At 39.1% G+C, this 23,393-nt stretch overlaps 1 protein-coding gene across 1 annotated transcript in view; it reads left to right on the top strand.

Moving 5' to 3' along the window:
• Positions 1-8,662: 8,662 nt before the first annotated feature.
• Positions 8,663-23,393, top strand: part of ZNF112 (zinc finger protein 112) — a 43,148-nt gene continuing 28,417 nt past the window's right edge. The window contains exon 1 of the mRNA XM_034986706.1: positions 8,663-9,171. The gene's annotated coding sequence lies outside the window, so the exon portion shown is untranslated. The remainder of the gene's footprint in view (positions 9,172-23,393) is intronic.

Genomic DNA, 23,393 nt, shown 5'->3' with positions numbered 1-23,393 from the left:
TCTATTTCTGGGCTCTCTATCCTGTTGTATTGATCTATTTGTCTATTCTTTTTTTAAAGATTTATCTATTTATTTGAGAGAGAGAGAGAGAATGAGCAAGAGGGGCAGAGGGAGAGAGAATCTCAAGCAGACTCTGCACTCAGAGCGTGGAGCCTGACACAGGGCTTGATCTTATGACCCTGAGATCACAACCTGAGCAGAAACCAAGAGTCAGATTTTCAACCGACTGCACCACCCAGGTGCCCCTATTTGTCTATTCTTTCATCAATACCTCCACTGTCTTCATCACTATAGCTACACTGTAGCATAGTAAGTCTTGAAGTCAAGCAGTGTCAGTACTCCAACTTTTTTTAAAAAAGATTTTACTTATTTGATACAGAGAGAGAAAGTACAAGCAGGGGGAGCACCAGGCAGAGATGGAGGGAGAAGCAGGCTCCCTGCTCAGAAGGGAGCCCGAAGTGGGGCTCGATCCCAGGACCTTGGGATCATGACCTGAGCCGAAGGCAAACGCTTAACTCTCTGAGCCACCCAAGTGCCCCATACTCCAACTTTTTTATTCTTCAACATTGTCTTGGCTATTCTGGGTCTTTTTCTCTCCATATAAAGTGTAGAATACGTTTTTCAATATCCACAAAATAACTTGCTAGGATTGTGACTGAGATTGCATTAAATCTATAGATGAAACTGGGAAGAACTGACATCTTGACTATATTGAGTCTTCCTATCCATGAACATGGAATGCCTTTCCATTTATTTAGTTATTCTTTGATTACTTTCATTAGAGTTTTGTAGTTTTCCTCATATAGATTGTATACACATTTTGTTAGATCTGTAATTAAGTATTTCATTTAGGGGGTTGCTAATGGTATTATGTTTTAATTTAAAATTCTACTTCCTCATTGTTGGTACATAGGAAAACGATTGACTTTTGTATTAACTTTGTATCCTGCAACCTTGCTATAATGGATTATTAGTTCTGGGAATTCTTTGTCAGTTCTTTAGGACTTTCTACATAGATGATTGTATCATCTGTGAACAATGACAGTTTTATTTCTTCCTTCCAACCCATATATTTTTAATTTCCTTTTTCTGTCTTAATGCATTAGCTACAACTTCCAGTGTGTTGTTGAAAAAAGTGTTGAATGGGAACATCCTTGTCCTGTTCTTGATCTTAGTGGGAAACCTTTTAGATTCTCCACACTAAGTATGATATTAGCTATGGGGGGTTTTCTTGTCAGTAAGTGCCTACATCAAGAGACAAGCAAAATCTCAAATAAACAACCCAACTTTACACCTCAAGGAACTAGAAAAAGAAGAACAAAGCCCAAAGTTAGTAGAAGGAAGGAAATAACAAAGATCAGAGCAGAAATAAATGAAATAGAGACTAAAGAGGCAAATAGAAAAGATCAATGAAACTAAGAGCTGGTTCTTTGAAAAAGGATAAACAAAATTGACAAACCTTTAGCTAGACTCACCAAGAAAGGAGGGAGGACTCAAATAAAATTAGAAATGAAAGAGGAGAAGTTATAACTGATACCACAGAAATATGAAGAATCATAAGAGACTACTATGAATAATTATATGCCAACAAATTTGACAAAATAGAAGAAATGGATAAATCGATAAAAACATATAACCTACCAAGACCAAATCATGAGGAAATAGAAAATCTGAAAGACAAATTACTAGTAAGGAGATTGAATTAGTAATTAAAAACCTCCCAATAAACAAAAGTTCAGGAGCCGGTGGCTTCATTGGTGAATTCTACCAAACATTGAAAGCATTAATACTTATCCTTCTCAGACTTTTACCAAAAAAAAGATAAGGGAACACTTCTAAACTCATTTTTTCAAGGCCAACATTACCCTGATCCCAAAACCAGGCAAGGAGGCCACAAAAAAATAAAATTACAGGCCAATATCCTGATTAACATAAATACAAAAATCCTCAACAAAATATTAACAAACCAAATTCAATAATACATCAAAAGGATCACACACTGTGATCAGGTGAGATTTATTCCAGGGATGCAAGGATGGTTTAACATCTGCAAATCAATCAGTGCAATATACCACATTAATAAAATGAAACATAAAGATCATATAATTTCAATAGATGCAGAAAAGAACATTTGATAAAATTCAACATGCTTTGTGATAAAAAGTCTCAACAACATTTCTAAAAGATTTTGCCTGCTGGCTCATTGTCACATGTCTAGTACTATACCTCTCATAATTCTTGCTCATTTCAGTATCCACATTCACAACCTTGGTTTCTTGACATTCATACCACCTGTGATCTTGTCTTCCATCCTACCTGGGGAACTCACTTCCACGGTCATACTCTAGACCTTAAATCACCAATAGCTGCAATCCCTCCAGAATCTCTATTCAAAGCATCACCCTCTGACCAACATATCTTCCCAGATTTTTCTATTCTATGTTGTACCCTGACTTTGACCTCATCAATTTCTACAATTTATTGATCCTACAACTTTTTCAGTCTCCCTTATTCTCCTCATATCCTTGATGTCAGCCAAGTTGTTTCCCTTCTGTCTGGAATAGACAGCAAACTTACAGTTTGGTCTCATTGCTCAAACTGTGTCCCATAGACCTGTAGACTCAAGGGATACCAAAAAAGTGAGTATTCTGTTTTTTTCTGTTTTGTAGAAGAGACATGCAGGGAAAAGGGGATTATGAATGGATGCTGTGTGAACCAGTCAATGGCATGTGCTCCCAAAGACTGCAGGTTAAGTTTATTTGCTGACCTAGGAGCTCTAAATCCATCATTTAGTATCCTGCTTTAGAAAGCAAGGTGCAATGCAAATGAGAGTGGTGATGATATTGCATGAGGAATAGTGATTTGCCTCTGTTTTTATTTTTAAATAACCATCATATTTGGTATTGGACAGTTGTGATTTACAAATTATTTGTGAGAGACTCTGTCAGCGTTCATGACCTTGTCTAGGAAGTGCTGCTTTAGAGGCACAGAGATAACTCAGAGAAGTAGATATGTGCAATGGCTGAACTCTTTTAAACATGAAAGAGGTATGATTAAATTCATGATATGTATTTTGGGGAAAAAAACTTTTCCAAATACTGTTGGCTCAGTCGGCCAGTTGTTTTGTAGAACAGTGCTAGCAATATTGCTCTTACTGTGCAATATGCACACCCTGAAATTCAGGGATTTCCATTCCTGGAATTCCTCCTACAATAACCCTCAGAACTCAAGAACAAGTGGACGTGGATGTTTATTGCAGCATACTTTGCAAGACTATGGATGCTTAATAAGATGAAATTGGCAATTGAAAGGTAAAAGAAAAAAATGGACTCAAAATCGTTACACTTCCTTTCAAACTCTTTTAACCTTGCTCTTCTGGTGGACATTTGTATGCATGGTTGGGAAATAATGTCCTTGAAATACAATGCAGTGGCATTCAAAGATATGCTATGGTCTTTACTGGGAAGAAGCTGGTGCTACTGACAAGATCAAGATAAACCTACCTATGAAGAATTCCTGCCCCAAAAGATGAATCTTAATCTAATCTGCCTTTTAAATCTAAATTGTAGTTTATCAGGAGAAATTGTAGAAAATGTTAAATGACAGCATAAGGAAACACTTAAAAATCCAGAATGTGAGGCATCCTCCCAACAACTGACCTGGTTTCTTCAACAGGTCAAGGGCATGAATTAAAAATATATGAAGAGAGGACTCCTCTAGAGTGAAATAGACTGAAGAGACAGCAATCAGATACAATGAATAGATATTTTTGAAATGATTGGAAAATTTGAAGTTGTGTTAGGTATGAAATAATATTAAGGAATTATTATTAACTTTCTTCAATGTGATAGCTGTATTGTGGTTATACCAGAAAAGGTAATTTTTGAAGTATATATGGAAATATTAGGGGGAAAATAATGTACTGTCATGGTTTGCTTTAAAGTATTAAAGACAAAAAGAAAGATAAAATTGATAGATCAAGGAAGTGTGGCAAATGTTGATAACTGTTGAATCTGGGGGATGAGGGTTAACATTATGGAATATTTCACTCTTCTGTACTTATGTATATGTTTGAAAACTTTTTTAAAAGATTTTATTCATTTATTTATTTGACAGAGACACAGCGAGAGAGAGAACACAAGCAGGGGGAGTGGGAGAGGGAGAAGCAGGCTTCTCGCGGAGCAGGGAACCCGATGCAGGGCTCTATACCAGGACCCTGGGATCATGACCTGAGCCGAAGGCAGACGCTTAACAACTGAGCCACCCAGGCGCCCCTATGTCTGAAATTTTTCATGATAAAAAGGTATAAACATTTTTTTAAAAAATTTTATTTATTCATTTGAGACAGAGAGATACAGAGAGAGAGAGAGAGAGCATGAGCAGGGGAGAGGCAGAGGGAGAGGGAGAAGCAGGCTCCCAGCTGAGCCAGGAGCCAGACGTGGGGCTCAATCCCAGGACCCTGGGATCATGACCTGAGCCGAAGGCAGACGCTTTAACGACTGAGCCACCCAGGTGCCCCGGTATAAACATTTTTTAGTTCTTGTCCTGAAGAAAAGGTGGAAAGTGAAGTGCATTTTTGTTGTCATTGGGTTTTCTGGTTTGAGTCTAACCCTCACTTGCTCACCTTAATGAAAAATCATGGTATCACTGGTTTCCATATTTTTAAGACATTTTCTTGTATTTACAATATCAAGAGCAGGATGGAGGTAGGTTATGTGATGCATGAACTTGAACAAAAAGTTAATTCAAATTTTTATACAGTGTTTATCTGCTCATATTAAAATAATGTCTCCACATCAAGCAGCTCCTTTCATTTGATGCAGAGCCCACATTTCATAATGAGCAGTTAAAGTCAAGGAAAAGCCGAAATTTGTTGCTGCTTCTACTTTATACTTTAATAAAACTTGCTTCACTTTGTTACCCCAGATCCTGGGGTGGTTGCTGCTTGTTGCAATTGTTACCTGCATTGTGCCTTAGAGTCCTCTGTTTGCCCTTCCAGTAACCTAGTCACCAATGCTGTACTTGTACAGATTCCTCTTCCAGAAGGCCAAGGACGTGTTCCAGCTGACCCTGTGCCAAGAGAGAAGGCACAGCTGCTCACGCGACTCAGCTCCCTAGGAGGAAACTCCCCCACCGCCACACTTCTCTGGAGCGGAAGTGACTCTGCCCACAGAGCTTGGACTGTGTTCCCAGAATTCCCGAGGAGATGATGGTCATGGCCACGCCCCCCGGAATGGAAGATCCCCAAATACCACGCGCATAGCGGAAAGATGGGATGCAGATTTTTCATTCCAGCCCCATAAAACAGAGTAAAGAAGGGGCTGGGAGACAACACTTTATTAGATGCACCCATGGCAGTTTTTAAATTATCTTTTTGTTATGAATTCTGGCTGAATTTCATTATACTCAGAAAGCATATTCAGTATTATTTCAGTATTGTGAAATTCGTTGTTATTCCTTTATGGCTCATCATATGGTCCCTTTTTGTAAATATTTTATGTGTGTTTGAAAAGATGTGTATTTTGTAGTTGTTGCCAGAACCTTTTGTTCCCCTACCCTCAAATGGGTGTCAAAAATGGTGCAGAGCTTCTAGGCTTTTCAGCTCTTTGACTAGACCATCACCCCAAGAGAAAAGTTGCCCCAAGTGCATGACTCCCCCACTTTTTCTGAATTTTAGCCCACTAATTCATCTTGTCTTTTGATCCTCTCAACAGATTATTTTTTAATTTTTTTTTAAAGATTTTATTTCTTTATCTGACAGAGAGACACAGCAAGAGAGAGAGCACAAGCAGGGGGAATGGGAGAGGGAGAAGGAGGCTCCCCACTGAGCAGGGAGCCCGATATGGGGCTCAATCCCAGGACACTGGGACCATGACACGAGCCGAAGGCAGATGCTTAATGACTAAGTCACCCAGGCGCCCCGATCCTCTCATTAAAAATGTGTCTACCCATCATCGGCCAGATGTTTATTCTAAATTTCCTATTTTGTTATCATTGGAAGTTTAAGTGTACTGAAACATTTCTTGTCTATTGCATTTTTAAATTTTCCTGTCATTTTATCCAAAAACCAAATTATTATCTGATTGATCCTCCTTAACATATAAACTTACTAGATAAGTATTTTAAAACACATTTCCTTTTGGGAGGGGTTGTTAAATTCAGAATCACATGGTATGATTTTTTTTCTTCCAAGTTTTTATTTAAATTCCAGCTAATTAACATACAGTGTAATATTAGTTTCACGTGTAGGATTTAGTGATTGATCACTTACATACCACACCCAGTGCTCACCACAAGTGCCCTTCTTAATACCCATCACCCAGGGTGCCTGGGTGGCTCAGTTGGTTAAGCGACTGCCTTCGGCTCGGGTCATGATCCTGGAGTCCCGGGATCGAGTCCCACATTGGGCTCCCTGCTCAGCAGGGAGTCTGCTTCTCCCTCTGACCCTCCTCCCTCTCATGCTCTCTGTCTCTCATTCTCTCTCGCAAATAAATAAAATCTTTAAAAAAAAAAAATACCCATCACCCATTTAACTCATCCCCTGCCCACCTCCCCTCCATCAGCCCTCAATTTGTTCTCTATTGTTAAGAGCCTGTTTGATGGTTGCTCTCTCTCTCTTTTCCCACCTGTGTTCATCTGTTTTGTTTCTTAAATTCCACATATGAGTGAAATCTTATGGTATTTGTCTTTCTCTGACTGACTTATTTTACTTGGCACTCTAGCAACATGAATATTGCAAACATGAACACAAATGTAGCAACATGAATTTTGCAAATGGCAAGATTTCGTTCTTTATTATGGCTGAGTAAATTACCTAGTTTTCTAGGCACCACAAGGTCTTTATCCATTTATCAGTTGATGGACATTTGGGCTCTTCCCATAATTTGGCTATAGTTGATAATGCTGCTGTAAACATCTGGGTGCATGTGTCCCTTTGAATCAGTATTTTTGTATTCTTTGGGCAAATACCTAGTAGTGCAATTGCTAGGTCCAGGGTAGTTCTATTTTTTTTTTTAAAGATTTTATTTATTTATTTGAGAGAGAGAGCACAAGTGGGGGTAGTGGCATGCAGAGGGAGAAGCAGGCTCCCCACTGAGCAGGGAGCCCGATGCGGGACTCAAGCCCAGGACCCTGGGACCATGACCTGAGCCAAAGGCAGACGCTTAACCGACTGAGCCACCCAGGTGCCCCTAGGGTAGTTCTATTTTTAACTTTTTGAGGAATCTCCATACTGTTTTCCAGAGTGGCTGCACCAGTTCACACTCCCAGCAACAGTGTAGGAGGGTTCCCCTTTCTCCTCATCGTCAACATCTGTTGTTTCTTGTTTCCAATTTGGTACCCTATATGATTTCTTAAATCAGTTGTTCATTCTCCAGAACATTTCCTGTAAAGAGTGTGTTTCCTGAGCAGCTATCCTAACTTGGGCTTAAATAAAACTCTCTTCCTTACCTTTAGAGATCACAAAAAGTTTCTTCATTTTGTGTTGACAGCTGTTACATCATTTTTCTTTCACTCCTGAGTGAGAGTACATGCCCAGCATTTGAGATAGTTTCAGTTGGACATTATATTAGACCTTGTTCAGCTTTATTCAGCACATTTGTGCTTATTGTCAAAAATCTAGGCTTTAACTTATAGTTTACAGAAAATATTGACATTTCAGGACAATAAATGCCAGGGGAGCCATCAGACAAATCCAGAATGTGAGCAATCCTACATAACATCTCAGCTAGTTATTTCAGCAGGCCAAAGGCAAACAAAACAGGGGAAGGGTAGCTGTTCTAGATTACAAGAGGCTCAAGTGATGTAACATCAGATACAATTAATGTACCAGCATAAAGGAAAACAACAGAAAACTAGGCAATTAAACTTCCTCTTCTCTTTTTTCTCTTTCTGCTAATTTTCTGGATTAAGCCATTACCTCATCCCCTGTCCTCCTTCAATCACATCCTCCATAAGACAACTTGTAGTTTTTATATGAGGAGGGGGGAAGTAAGTGGTGGGATACTAAAAGCTCAAAAAAGAAAAAAAATTCAAGATCTTATAAAGGTCTTAATTCCTTCCCATATTACAGTGTTTTATCTCTATCAATACAGTTTCTTCCATTTGCCTTATGACTCACGTTTCATAATCAATTAAAGTGAAGGAAATGTGGGAAACATTTGTTGCTTCTGCTTTAAGCCCTGATCAATGGTTGCATCTGTTTCTTGTGGATTCTTGGCATCCACGTCCATTCTTGTGGATCTTGGGATGAATAGTTCAGGGTACGGAGCACTGTGAGTTCTAGATGCATGCATGCCCATAAAAAAAAAAAAAAAGGCGATCCAGTAAAAGTAAGGTTGAGACTCTATATTTGTCAAATTTGGTACTCAGTACAGGTCGGCACAATTTCCTTATAGTATCTGCATTCCGCCCCTCCCAAACCCCGCATCCATCGCTTCCTTTCTATAATCTGTTTTCCTTCCTTCCCTTTCCTCTTTCTCATATTTCAAGGTTCTCAGTCTCTATAACGTAGTTTCTTAGAATAGGTGGATAGTTTGCTTTGCTTGAGTTCTTTGGGTTTTGTTTTGTTTTTGTCTTAGTTTTTATCACGTTTGGAAGAAAAAAATTCAAGAAAACGACGAGGGAGGGGGCGGCCAAGCTCGACTAACCGTACAGAATTAATTCAGTCTGACTATCCAAAAGAGAATACCGACTATCTAAATACTGACTGTCCCAAAAAAGAGAAGAGCCTTCAGGAAAGGGCCACTCCGCAGGAGATTCCGGGATTTGTAGTCCACAAGATCCACAAGGTCAGACGCATTACGCTCCGGAAAGACGCCCTGAATGCATCGTTGGCTGGAGAAAATACAGAAGTACATAAAAGAGTTCTGTACCCTTGGCAGCATTTCGGGGTTACGGAATTCGCGCCGGACCCGCACGCTTTAAATACAATCCAGCCTCTCGGTGCGACAGCCAACACTTCCGCCCGAGGAAGACTACGAGGTTGCCTGGGAATTCTGGGAAATGTAGTCCAGGAACAGAGTGCCGCAGGATAACTTCCGCTGCAGGAGGCCGAGGCTGCAGTCCTGCTCCCGTCGGGAATTCTGGGAAGCGTAGTCCAGGAGCTCTGTGTAGGCAGAGTCGCTTCCGCTCCAGGTACGCGAGGCCGCGGCCTTCATTCCTCTGCGAAAGGTGAGCCCACCCACCCCCGGCGCCCTCCTGGCGGCCGCACTGACCTGGCCTCACTTGGCGGTGGGCCGGTGGTCATCAGGCGCTCGACCCTGGGGAAGAGAATCCGCCTGCGGCGAAGGGCGGGGTTTGTGTTCCCTCTGAATGAGCTCTGTGGAGTGCGGGGCGCTGGGTGCGTACCGGGCTCGGGGCCCGGGCCAGGTTCCCAGGTCGCTGGGAGTGAGGGATTCCTGGGTTCTGCATTTCCCCGGCCCTTTCCCCGACCACCAGCCAGTGCTACCGCTTCCCAGCCGTATGATATTCGGAGAATTCGTGTCTCTGCCTCATTCCTCTTTAAGTTGGTATTAGTGTCTACCTAATAGAGTTATTTTGAGAGTTAAATGAGGATGTGGAAGAGAAAGACTTAAAGTCTGGCTTGGGGTAAAAAAAAAAAAAAAAAAAAAAATACGTCTCTTAATAGCAGTACTTTGTAATTTCTGGAGAAGCGCTTAGTTCCCTGAAAGCATCTATGAACCTGGGATGGGGTCAGAGCTCCTGCTGCAGTGTCCTGAAGGAGGGGAGGCTGCACCCAGATTCCATTTTTTTTTTTTTTTAATCTAAATTTAAGTTTTTGTAGAGGGTCATTCCTGGGTGTTGTCTGGGATGTCCACTGTAATTTATGCGGGAGTTCTAATGAAGCTGTGATTTCTCTCAGCCTCCTGTCCTTCCCCAGCCCGGACTTCTTGAAAAAGGCCGCTGGAAGGAGGGAATGGTGCTTTGGCTTCTGGAAGCAGAGCCTCGCCTGAGTAGGTCTTAGCATCTCTCTTCCTCTTATGTTATCTCCTCTCAGGGGAGAAGGTATTTCCTTAACTCATCTGCAAATTCTTCTACCGCGAAGATGCCCTGACTTTTGTTGAATAAATAAATACAGAAAGGGATGGGGGAGAACTTGGGCATGAATAATAACAATTATACTTACTTTTTTAAAGCTTTTATTTAAATTCCAGTTAGTTAACATAGAGCGTAATATTAGTTTCAGGTGTACAATATAGTGATTCAACACTTCTATACATCACCCGGTGCTCATCACAAGTGCACTCCTTAATCCCCACCTCCTGTGTCACCCATCCCTCCACCAACCTCCATTCTGGTAACCATCAGTTTGTTCTATATAGTTGAGAGTCTGTTTCTTGGTTTGCCTTTCCCTCTTTTTTCCTTTGCTAGTTTGTTTTGTTTCTTTAATTCCACATATGAGGGAAATCATATGGTATTTATCTTTCTCTGCCTGACTTACTGCACTTAGCAGAGTACTCTCTAGCTCCATCCATATCGTTGCAAATGGCAATGTTTCATTCTTTTTCATGGCTGAGTAACACTCCATTGTGTATATATTCCATATCTTCCTTATCCATTCATCAGTCCTTGAGCACTTGGGCTGTTTCCATAATTTGGCTATTGTAGATAAATGCTGCCATAAACATTGATCGGGGTGCATGGTCCCCTTTGAACCACTATATTTGTATCCTTTGTGTAAATATCTAGTAGTGCAATTGCTAGATCATAGGGTAGTTCTATTTTTAACTTTTTGAGGAATCTCCATATATTTTCCACATTGGTTACACTAGTGTGCTTTTCCACCAACAGTGTAAGAGCGTTCCCCTTTCTCCACTTCCTCGCCAACAGTTGTTTCTTGTGTTGTTGATTTTAGCTATTCTGACAGATGTGAGGTGATATCTCATTGTAAGTTTTGATTTGCATTTCCCTGATGATAAGTGATGTTGAGCATCTTTCCATGTGTCTGTTGGCCATCTGGACGTCTTATGTGGAGACAGGTCTGTTTATGTCTTCTGCCCATTTTTTAATTGTATTATTTTGGGGGGTGTTGATTTGTGTAAGTTCTTTATATATTTGGATACTAACCCTTTATCAGATATGTCATTTGCAAATATCTTCTCCCATTCCATAGGTTGCCTTTTAGTTTTGTTGATTGTTTCCTTCACTGTGCAGAAGCTTTTTATTTTGATGTAATCCCAATAGTTTATTTTTGTTCTTGTTTCCCTTGCCTCAGGAGACATAGCTAGAAAGCAGTTGCTATGGCCAATGTCAAAGAGATTACTGCTCCTGTTCTCCTCTAGAATTTTGATGGTTTCCTGCCTCACATTTAGGTCTTACATCCATTTTAGATTTATTTTTGTGTATGGTGTAAGAAAGCGGTCCAGTTTCATTCTTTTGCATGGTGCTGTCCAGTTTTCCCAACACCATTTGTTGAAAAGACTGTTTTTTTTTTTCCATTGGATATGTTTTCGTGTTTTGTCTAAGGTTAATTGACCATATAGTTGTGGGTCCAATTCTGGGTTTTCTAGTGTGTTCCATTGATAGATGTGTCTATTTTTGTGCCGTAGCATACTGTTTTGCTGTCTATAGTTTTGTAATATAACTTGAAGTCTGGAATTGTGATGTCTCTAGCTTTGCTTTCTTCTTCAAGGTTGCTTTGGCGATTTGGGGTTTTTTTGTGGTTCCATATAAATTTTAGGATTGTTTGTTCTAGCTCTGTGAAAAATACTGTTGGCATTTTAATCAGGATTGCATTAAATGCATAGATTGCTTTGGGTAGTGTAGAAATTTTAACAATATTTGTTCTTCCAGTCCATGAACATGGAGTGTCTTTCCATTTCTTTGTTTCCTCTTCAATTTCTTTCGTCAGTTTTTTTCTAGTTTTCAGAGTACAGTTCTTTCACCTCTTTGGTTAGATTTTTTCCTAGGTATTTTATGGTGTTTGGTGCAGTTGCAAATGGGATCGATTCCTTGATTTCTCTTTCTGCTGTTTCATTCACCCCCCTCGCCTCTAAAACCCTCAGTTTGTTTCTCAGAGTCCATAGTCTCTCATGGTTCGTCTCTCCTTCCGATTTCCTCCCCTTCATTTTTCCCTTCCTTCTCCTAATGTCCTCATGCTATTCCTTATGTTCCACAAATAAGTGAAACCATGTGATAATTGACTTTCCCTGCTTGACTTATTTCACTTAGCATAATCTCCTCCAGTCTCATCCATGTTGATGTAAAAGTTGGGTATTCATCCTTTCTGATGGCTGAGTAATATTCCATTGTATATATGGACCACACCTTCTTTACCCATTCATCTGTTGAAGGGCATCTTGGCTCTTTCCACAGTTTGGCTATCGCGGACATTGCTGCCATGAACATTGGGGTGCATATGGCCCTTCTTTTCACTACGTCTGTGTCTTTGGGGTAAATACCCAATAGTGCAATTGTTGGGTCATAGGGTAGCTCTATTTTTAATTTTTTTAGGAATCTCCACACTGTTTTCCGAAGTGGCTGTACCAACTTGCATTCCCACCAACAGTGTAAGAGGGTTCCCCTCTCTCCACAACCTCTCCAACATTTGTTGTTTCTTGCCTTGTCAATTTTTGCCATTCTAACTGTTGTAAGGTGATATCTCAGTGTGGTTTTGATTTGAATTTCCCTGATGGCTAATGATAATGAACATTTTTTCATGTTTCTGTTAGCCATTTGTATGTCTTCTTTTGAGAAGTGTCTGCTATAATCTTTATTATTTTCTTCCTTCTGCTGGCTTTAGGCTTTGTTGTTCTTTTTCTAGCTCCTTTAGATGTAAGTTTAGGTTGTTTATTTGAGATTTTTCTTGCTCCTTGAGGTAGGCCTTTATTGCTATATACTTCCCTCTTAGGACTGCTTTTGATGCATCCTAAAGGTTTTGGACCATCATGTTTTCACTTTTGTCTCCATGTATTTTTTAACTTCTTTATTTCCTGGTTGACCCATTCATTGTTTAGTAGCATGTTTAACCTCCATGTATTTGTGGTCTCTCCAGATTTTTTCTTGTGGTTGACTTCAAGTCTCATAGTGTTGTGGTCAGAAAATATGCATAGTATAATCTCAGTGTTTTTGTATTTGTTGAGGGCTGATTTGTGACCTAACATATAATCTATTCTGGAGAATATTGCATGTGCATTTGTAAAGAATATGTATTCTGCCATTTTAGGATGGAATGTTCTGAATATACTTGTTGAGTTCGTCTGGTCCAGTGTGTCATTCAAGCCATTGTATCCTTGTTGATTTTCTGCTTAGATGATCTGTCTATTGATATAAGTGGGGTGTTAAAGTCCCCTACTATTATTGTATTATTATCATATAGTTCCTTTATGTTTGTTATTAATTATTTTATATATTTGAGTGCTCCCATGTTGGGGGTATAAATATGTACAATTGTTAATATCTTCTTGTTGGATTGTCCCCTTTATTATATAGTGTCCTTCTTTGTTTCTTGTTACAGTCTTTGTTTTAAAGTCTAGTTTGTCTGATATAAGTATTGCTACTCCAGTTTTCTTTTGACATCCATTTGCATGGTAAATATTTCTCCGTGCCTCACTGTCCAGCTACAGGTGTTATTAGGTCAAAAATGAGTCTCTTCTAGGCAGCATATAGATGGGTCTTTTTTTTTTTTTATCCATTCTGACACCCTGAGTTTTTTTTATTGGTCCGTTTAGTCCATTTACATTCAAAGTAATTATTGATAGATATGTATTTATTGACATTTTATTACTTATTTTGTGATTGTTTCTGGAGATTTTCTCTGATCCTTTCTTATCTTTCTCTCTTTCATGGTTTGCTGATTTTCCTTAGTGATATATTTGGATTTCTTTCTCTTTATTTTTTGCATGTTTATTGGTGGTTTTTGATACATGGTTGCCAATAGTTTTGTATATAACCTCTTCTGCATATAGCAGTCTATATTAATTAGATGGTTAAGTTTGAACACATTCTTTTCTCCTCTCCTCCCCATGCTTTAACTATGTTACCATATTTTATATCCTTTTTTTTGTATGTGTGAGTTCCTTGACTGATATTTTTTTTTTAAGATTTTATTTATTTATTTATTTGAGAGAGAGAATGAGAGACAGAGAGCATGAGAGGGAAGAGGGTCAGAGGGAGAAGCAGACCCCCTGCTGAGCAGGGAGCCCGATGTGGGACTCGATCCTGGGACTCCAGGATCATGACCTGAGCCGAAGGCAGTCGCTTAACCAACTGAGCCACCCAGGCGCCCTACTGATATTTTTACAGAAATACTCATTTTTACTGCTTTTGTTTTTCCTACATTCATATTGTCACTTTTGGTCTCTCCTTTCCATTCAAAGAGTTCTCTTTAATATTTCTTGCTGGACTGACTTAGTGGTCACAACTCTTTTAGTTTTTGTTTGTCTGGGAAGCTCTTTATCTCTCCTTCTATTCTGAGTGATAGCCTTGCTGGATAGAATATTCTTGGCTGCAGTTTTACCCATTGAGCATTTTGAATATATCATGCCACTCCCTTCTGGCTTGCATTTTCTGTTGAGAAATCTCCTGCTAGCCTCATGGATTTTCCCTTGTAAGTTACTGACTTCTTTTGTCTCATTGCTTTTAAGTTTTTTTCTTATCACTATATTTTGTAAATTTAACTACAATATGTCTTGGCGTTGGCCTGCTTTTGTTGATTTTGTTGGGAGTTCTTTGTGCCTGCGGGATCTAGATGTCTGTTTCCTTCCCCAGATTAGGGAAGTTTCAGCTATTATTTCTTCAAATAAATTTTCTCCCCCCCTTTTTTTTCTCTTCTTCTTCTGGGACTCCAATAATATGAATGTTATTATGTTTGATGGAGTCACTGATTTCCCTAAGTATATCCTCATTTTGCATAATCATTTCTCTGCTTTTTAATAGTTTCATAGCTTTTCATTACTTTGTCTTCTAGGTCATTAATTCGTTCTTCTTCCAGCCTCTTGTTGATTACATCAAGGGTATTTCTAATCTTGTTTATTGCACTCTTCATCTCTGATTCTTTTTTAACTCTTATCTCTGTGTTAAGGGTCTCACTGATGTATCATTCTTTCTCAAGTCCAGTGAGTATGCTTATGATCATTGCTTTAAATTCTCCATCAGGCATGTTAGTTATATCTGTTTCACTTAGATCTCTGGCTGTGGTCTTATCTTGTTCTTTCATTTGGGATAAATTCTTCTATCTTCTCACTTTGTCTAAGTCTCTGCCTGCTTCTCTGTGTTAGAAAAATCTTTGCTCCTGAAAGTAATGGCCTTATGAAGAAGAGGTCATGTAGTGCCCAGGGCCTGACACTTCAGGAAGTGTCTCCAGTGTGTGCTGCATGCACTCTGCTGTTGCGTTCTAGCTGCTCTATCCTTCAGGCCAATTGTCTGCAGATGCTCTCCTTGCCTACTGTGGGCAGTGATAGGTCCCTGGCCTGAATGTGGCAAGTTTGATCTGGGTGCTCGGTCCACTTGTGAAATGAGACTTTTCATCACCTCCACCAGAACTGAGGCCCTGTAAAACTCTCTGGTCAGGAGACATGGTGTTTTCACCACCTCCACCAGAACTGAAGCCCTGTAAAACTCTGGTCAAGAGATGTGGTATGGGCAGGTTTTGTGTTGGTTTTCTAGGGGAGGGGCCTGCTGTGCTGTCACTGAGGTAAGCATGACTGAGAAAGGCAGTTCCACTGGAGCACAGTGGGGTGGGGCTTGGTGTAAGCAAGTTAGGGGGCCAGTGTCTGCATTACACTGTTTCCCACAGGTGGCTCTGTGTTTATGCTGAGGGGTGAGGGAGGGAAATGGCACCAGCCAGCTCCTTTGTTCCCAGACAAGTGTCTCCATGAATGTTGCCTCTCAGGGACATGCTCTGAGAAGAGCAGATAATCTCCCTACTGTGTGCCCCAGGCGCTCTTCAGATCACGGTTTTCATGCTCTATGCCCCTGGCTTATTTACATGCTTTTTCCTCAAGAGTAGCACAGTGCTGCTGGGCTTTATCCCAGCCAAGCCTGCTGACCTTTAAAACTCCAGGCTTTCACAGTAAAGGATGTACAGTCCTAGGGAATTCTTCTAAAGTATTTGTTCAAACCTTATGGGTCACCCCCAGTATTATCTTTTGTCATCCAGAAATCCAAGGTACTCAGATATATTATAATCCAGAATTATAGCTTTTGAGGTTGTACCTTTATCATAAGGGCAGTAGTTTGCCCTAAAGTTCTTATGTAAGGATCACTGGATAAGTGTCTTAGACATGGAATTTATGAATGGCCCTTTATCATTTCTTTAACCCCTTTCTTGGCATCCCAGGCTTGCCTCCAGTTTTAGATCCTTTAGTTTGCTTTTGCAAGCAGAGAGAACACCTACCTGAGGGGGCTCCTTTCCTTCATGTACAGTTCAAGTAAAATCAGGAATTTTTTGTAAAACTATGGAAGCTCACTATGTAAATACTTGATGGAATATTTCCCTGCTAGTGTAGCTTTTGGAAGTTGCTTTCTTTTTTTTTTTTTTTTTTTAATGAGAGACAGAGAACATGAGAGGGAGGAGGATCAGAGAGAGAAGCAGACTCCCTGCTGAGCAGGGAGCCCGATGCGGGACTCGATCCTGGGACTCCAGGATCACGACCTGAGCTGAAGGCAGCCGCTTAACCAGCTGAGCCACCCAGGTGCCCCTGGAGGTTGCTTTCTGCATTTATTTAAAACTGCCTGTGCAATTAAAAAGTGCAATGCAAAAACAAAACAAAGCAAAACAAACCAACCCACCAAAAAGATCTGGGCTTTAAGCCCCACTGAATATAAGAACTCACAACATTCAGCCCCTCTCACTTTCCAAGCCAATGGCAATGGGGAAATGTTCTTGTGCATTTCTCTGTCTCACCCTTCTCTGTGACCATGGCTCCCTCCCCTCCACAGCAACCAGGATCTGTTTCTCCCCTAAACCACATCTCCACATTTCCTACCTTCTTCAGTGTAGCCTCTTTTCTTTGTTTGGTTGGAGAGTTCTGTCAGTCTTCAGGTCAATTTCTGGGGTATTTAGGATCATCTGATAGTTATCTAGCTGTATTTGTGGAATGAAGCAAGCCTGGGGTACTTCTACTCTGCCGCCATCTTCTTGTCTCCTAACGATTATGTTTAAACATTTAGTGCTAAATATTATTCTAGGAGTTTTATATGAATTAACATATTCAATCCTAACAGGAGCCCTCTGGGGTCTCCTGGATACTGTTATTCCCATGTTGTAGATGAGAAAAGGGAGACACAGAGTGCATAGGTTGTTTATCCTAGGTTCACACAGCTAGTAGGCTGAGCTGGGATTTAAATTTAGGTTTCAATCTATTGCTTTAGTTCTTACCGTGTTTATTATCAGGTTGAGAAGTCATGTTTTAGATTTTTGTAGAAGGCCATGAAAGCTATGTCAATGAGTTTTCAGTTTTTGCTAAGATATTTTCAGTTATCTGCAATATAATTGTATTGTATTTGAAATAATATTTATAGTTCTAAGTGAAATAAATCCGAGAAAGACGGGGTGCCTGGGTGGCTCAGTTGGTTAAACGACTGCCTTCAGCTCAGGTCATGGTCCTGGAGTCCCGGGATCGAGTCCCACATCGGGCTCCTGGCTCGGCGGGAAGCCTGCTTCTCCCTTTCCCACTCCCCCTGCTTGTGTTCCCTCTCTCGCTGTCTATCTCTCTGTCAAATAAATAAATAAAATCTTAAAAAAAAAAATCCGAGAAAGACAAATACCATATGATTTCACGTATATGTGGAATCTAAAAAACAAAAGGAAACAACAATTAACAACAAAACAGAAACAGACTCATAAATACAGAGAACAAACTGGTGTTTGCTAGAGGGGAAGGGGGTGGGGGCAATGGGTGAAATAGGTGAAGGGAATGAAGAGGTACAAACTTTCCTGTTATAAAATAAATAAGTCACAGGGATGAAAAGTACAGAATAGAATCAAGAGTACTGTATTAAATTTGTGTGTGACTGATGGTAACGATACTTATCATGGGGAGCACTGCATAATGTATAGAATTGTCGAATCATTGTGTCATACCTGAAACTAATATATCAACTATACTTTAATTAAAATAGGCTAAATCCTAGAAAGAAATTTATAGTTCATACTCTGATTATAGAAATGATTATAGATTGCATGTTGTAGAGAATTAAGAAGATATACAAAGTATAAACAGAAGAGTTTAATTGTCTATAACCACAGGTTGTAGAGATAACATATTAATGTTTTAATGTTTTTCTGTATATACGTAACACATATATATATATATATACACATATATGTATATGTATATATTTGGATTTTTTTACTTAAGTTTTACAAAATAGGTATAGGTTTTATTTCCCTCTTAAGTTTTTACTGTGGAAATTTATAAACATAGATGTAATAAGAGTAAAATGATGAACCCCAGTGGAACCATCACCCACATTTAATCCTTGTTAACATTTGTCAGTCTTGTATTAACCACCCCCACCCTAACCCCCACCCTCCCCGATCTTTTTGTTTCAGTATTTTAACACAAATTCCCAACATTGAGTCAGTATGATAGTGGTTGGTTGATTGTCATAATTGCCAAAAATTGATTATCGAACATTTTTTTAATATATATCCAAGACCAAGAAAGGGAGATGTTAGCAGCTACCCTAAGGTTTTCATTCTTTGCAGCTTGGAGAATGTTACTTACTTGAGAAGGCTCCGGGACATAAGAGTATTGCACTTTGGAGAGGGATGGTGATGAATTTTGTTTTCCCATATAGAATTTGACTTACCTATGTCTTCTTGTTCTTTGTATGTTATCCCTCTTTTCCCATACACTTGAAGTTCTTGTGTTTCTGGGACCATGTCATATTTTTCTTCATAACTGTGTCCAGTTCTCAGTATAAGATTGGCAAGGATTTGTGTTTAGAATAGCTACTCAACAGACAGCTGGTATCAAGCATTTGCAGTGCAGATTTCCTGAAATTGGAATTAGGTAGCAAAACGGAATAGAAATAACCCATGGAGATATTCATTAATATCAGTGAGCTATCGAATCCACCAACTATTTCAGAGTATTGAAAAGTTGGTGGGCAATTATTTGATGACCTAAAACACATTTCCTAAGAATCATTATGTTGTATGCCTGCAACTCAGTAACAATGTGTGTCAGGGTTATGGTTAGGGTTAGGTTTAGGGTTAGGATTCAATTTAAAAAAACCCATATTTCCTAAGAAACACATTGGTAGAAATGATAATAGCAAATATTTGTAGACTGTTATGCCTGGAGGCAGTGTTTCTAATAGTTTATGTATACTAAATCAGTTTTCATAACAAGCCTATTACCCTTATTTTACAGATGAGGAAATGGATTTTTAAAAAACAACGATTTTATAGTAAAATTTACTATTTCTTTTTGGGGTGCAATTTTATTAATTTTAATGCAGGTATGGATTTGTATAATCACCACCATCATCAGATGCAAAGCAGTCCCATTAGCCCCAAAAACTTCCCTCCTATATTCCCTTTATTATCACCCTTCACCATATCTGTAACTACCAGCAACCACTATAACCCTATATAGGTTTGTCTTTTTGAGAATGTCATATAAATGAGCTCATCATATGTAACCTTTTTTTCCCATATGTAAACTTTTGAGGCTGGATTCTTTCACTCAGCATAATGCCTTTGACATTGTATGTATCAATACTTCATCTGTTTTTATTGCTGGTTAATACTACATTTCCATAAATGTATATACTATAGTTTACCCATTCATCCACTGAAGGATATTTGGTTTGTTTCCAGTTCTTGGCAGTTATGAATAAGCTGCTAGAAACATTTGTGTAAAGGTTTTGGTGCTTATTTCTCTAGTGTATATAACCAGGAATGGGAATGTTGGGTCCTATGGAAAGTGTATGTTTTACATTATAAGAAACTACCCAACTGCTCTCCAGTATATCTACCATCCTGTATTTCCACTAATGATGTATGAGAGAGAGAGTTCCAGTTGCTCCACATCTCTGTCATCACTTAGCATTGTCTGTATTTTATTTTTAATTTTAGCCCTTCTAATAAGTATGTATTGCAATATCATTGTGACTTTAATTTACATTTCCCTAATGACCAATGATATTCAGCAGATACAGCTTTTCTTTAGCTTATTTACCATCCTTATATCTTCTTTGCTGAAGTGTTTTGTCTATATGTTTTGCTCAGTTTTAATTTGGGTAATTGGGTTGTGTTTTCCTTGTTGATTTTTGAGAGTTATTTATATATTGTGGATACAAGTCCTTTGTTAAATATGTGATTTGCAGATATTTCTTCTCTGCCTGTAGCTTGTCTTTTCATGCTCTTTTTAAATTTTTTATTTTGGGGGGTGCCTGGGTGGCTCAGTTGGTTGGGCGACTGCCTTTGGCTCAGGTCGTGATCCTGGAGTCCCGGGATCGAGCCCCGCATCGGGCTCCCTGCTCGGCGGGGAGTCTGCTTCTCCCTCTGCCCTCTTCCCTCTCGTGCTCTCTGTCTCTCATTCTCTCTCTCTCAAATAAATAAATAAAATCTTTACAAAAAAAAAATTTTTTTTTTTGTAAAGATTTTATAGAGACACAGTGAGAGAGAGGGAACACAAGCAGGGGGAGTGGGAGAGGGCGAAGCAGGCTTCCCGCTGAGCAGGGAGCCTGATGCAGGGCTCGATCCCAGGACCCTGGGATCATGACCTGAGCTGAAGGCAGACACTTAACGACTGAGCCACCCAGGCACCCCTCATGTTCTTTTCAAAAAAAGATTTATTTATTTGAGAAAGAGAGAGCACTCAGGGTAGGGGAGAAGGAGAGAGAGAATCGCAAGCAGACTCCACACTGAGTGTGGAGCCTGACAGGGTGCAGTCTCATGATCCTGAGATCATGACCTGAGCCAAAACCAAGAGTCGGGTGCCCAACAGACTGCACCACCCAGGCACTCCTCTTTTCATGCTCTTAACAGCATCTTTTGTAGAGCAAAAGTTTTTAATTTTGGTTTCTCTCAATATTTTGTATTTTGTGTCTTTTAAGGAATTAAATAACTTCATCTACCATATTGAATTGATGAATGCAAAGTTTCTTGTAACATTCCCTTATTATTCTTCTAATGTCTGTTGAGTCTATAATGATATCCCTTCTTTCATTCTTGATTTTGATAATTTGTATCTTTTCTCTTTTGTTCTTTGTTGGTCTGGCAAGAAGTTTAATTTCATTGATCTTTTCGAAGAACTCTGGGTTTAATTGAATTTGTCCAGGGCTCACAATCTTTTTCTATTAAGGCCCAGATTGTAAATATTTTCAGCTTTTCCAGTCAAGCAGCAGATTCAAGAATATTATTTAGGTCTGTGTATTAACAAGAGAGAAATATCCACAGCATTTTTATTAACAAAATCCAAAATACAATGATTGAGTACAATTTTTTTTTTGGTAATACAGGTGTACTAATGAGAATAGAAATATTTTGGGGAATAGCATTTAACTTAACTGACTTTCAAGGTTAGTATTCCCCTGTCATCAAAATTGACTGCAAATGTTTTTCTGTTTATGCTGCTCTGTAATGAGATTTTATACATTTTATCACTTACTGAAAAGTGACCTTTTAAACAAATAAGTACTACTAAATACTGATATCAGTCCACAAGTTTGTAATTTTAATTGTGCATAATAATAAACTGGAAGATGCAACTGGAAGCCTGAATAGTGGCTCCCCAAAGATGTCCACATCCTAATTCCCAAAACCCGTGTTACTTTACATGGTAGAAGAGACTTTGCAGATGTGATTAAGTTATGGATCTTGGGATGGCAAGATTATCCAAGTGGGCACGCTGTAATCACAATGGTTCTTATAGGAGGAAGGCGGGAGATCAGTGTCAGGAGAAGGCAATGGGATGACAGAAGCAGAGATTGGAGTGATGTGACCATGGACCAAGGAATGCAGGTGCCTGTAGGAGTTGGAAAAAGCAAGGAAATGGATTCTCTCCTAGAAGGGACCAGCCATGCTGACATCTTGACCTCAACCCAAAAACTGATCTTAGACTTCTGACCTCCGTAACTAAAAAAGAATAAATTGTACTGTTTTAAGGCACCAAGTTTGTGGTAACTTGTTATGCTAGCAATAGGAAACTAATATCGAATGCATTTATAGAATTCTCTTAGGTTCTTCTCTTAGGTTCTTCTCTTGACATTTGCCTTTTAGTATGTCATTACATCACAGATTACTTCTAACGGAAGGTTAGGAGGAAGCTCCTCAATTATGTAGTTAAACCAATTTTGAAATATGGAAAGTTCCTTTGCACTTGCATCAAGATCTGAAAACACTGCTGGGACGATGTACTTTAAGCTCAGAAAATACAAATATTACAAATTTATGTGGGAATGGAGATTGTGCTCATTTTAACTTTTGACAGGGTTGAAATATATAAAGCAGTTTGGCATTACTTGTGATTTAAACAAAATCAGTTGCTATCAAAATGACTTTATTACTACCATACTTCTACTTATAGGTTGGATTCATTAACATCATCAAGTCTAGCCAACGCTAATTTCCAAAGCCATTCAGCATGGCTGGGGTCAATTTTTCTCATTCAGGAAAATTTCAATCCCGGCTCTCAGACTTTTTTAAAAAGTCATAATAAAATTTTACTGCTGCTCAGCCATTGAACTGCTGTATGGTGAGGCAAGTTAGGATATTCGGTTTCTATTTCTTTTATTTATTTATTTATTTATTTATTTATTTATTTATTTATTTATTTATTTTTATTATGTTATGTTAGTCACCATACAATACATCATTAATTTTTGATGTGGTGATCCACGATCCGTTGTTTTCTTATAACACCCAGTGCTATTTCTGACAGAATTCATTAAACTGATGATGGTTAAGTCTATGAGACTGAATGAAGTTCACTGTTCACACTACTGGCTCAGTAGCACATAATAGATTACAATATTTTCTGCAAAGCACCTGCTTTGAATAATACAATGAATGACCATAGTCTTTAAACACATTTGTATAAGCTTTTAAATTTGTAATCAGTTTCAACACATCCTTTTAGGTTACACTTAAGGTTATTTTGAATTAATATTTTTTCAACTTAGAACATATTTTTTTTTAAAGATTTTATTTATTTATTTGAGACAGAGAGCACGAGAGGGAGGAGGGTCAGAGGGAGAAGCAGACTCCCTGCCGAGCAGGGAGCCCGATGCGGGACTTGATCCCGGGACTCCAGGATCATGACCTGAGCCGAAGGCAGTCGCTTAACCAACTGAGCCACCCAGGCGCCCAACTTAGAACATATTTTTAACTGTAATTGTTCCACACAGACTATCCCTAGAGGCTAATTATTTAGTCACTTCAAACTTGACATTGATGCCTTGAATGAACAACTACTGAGCAATGTCAGTAATATGTG

This window comes from Mirounga leonina, unplaced genomic scaffold (assembly GCF_011800145.1).
Source record: "Mirounga leonina isolate KUSES-001 unplaced genomic scaffold, KU_Mleo_1.0 Mir_376, whole genome shotgun sequence".
In the NCBI taxonomy this organism is placed as follows: domain Eukaryota; kingdom Metazoa; phylum Chordata; class Mammalia; order Carnivora; family Phocidae; genus Mirounga; species Mirounga leonina.
The sequence above is the reverse complement of the archived record's forward strand: the minus strand, read 5'-3'. Positions and strand labels throughout refer to the sequence as shown.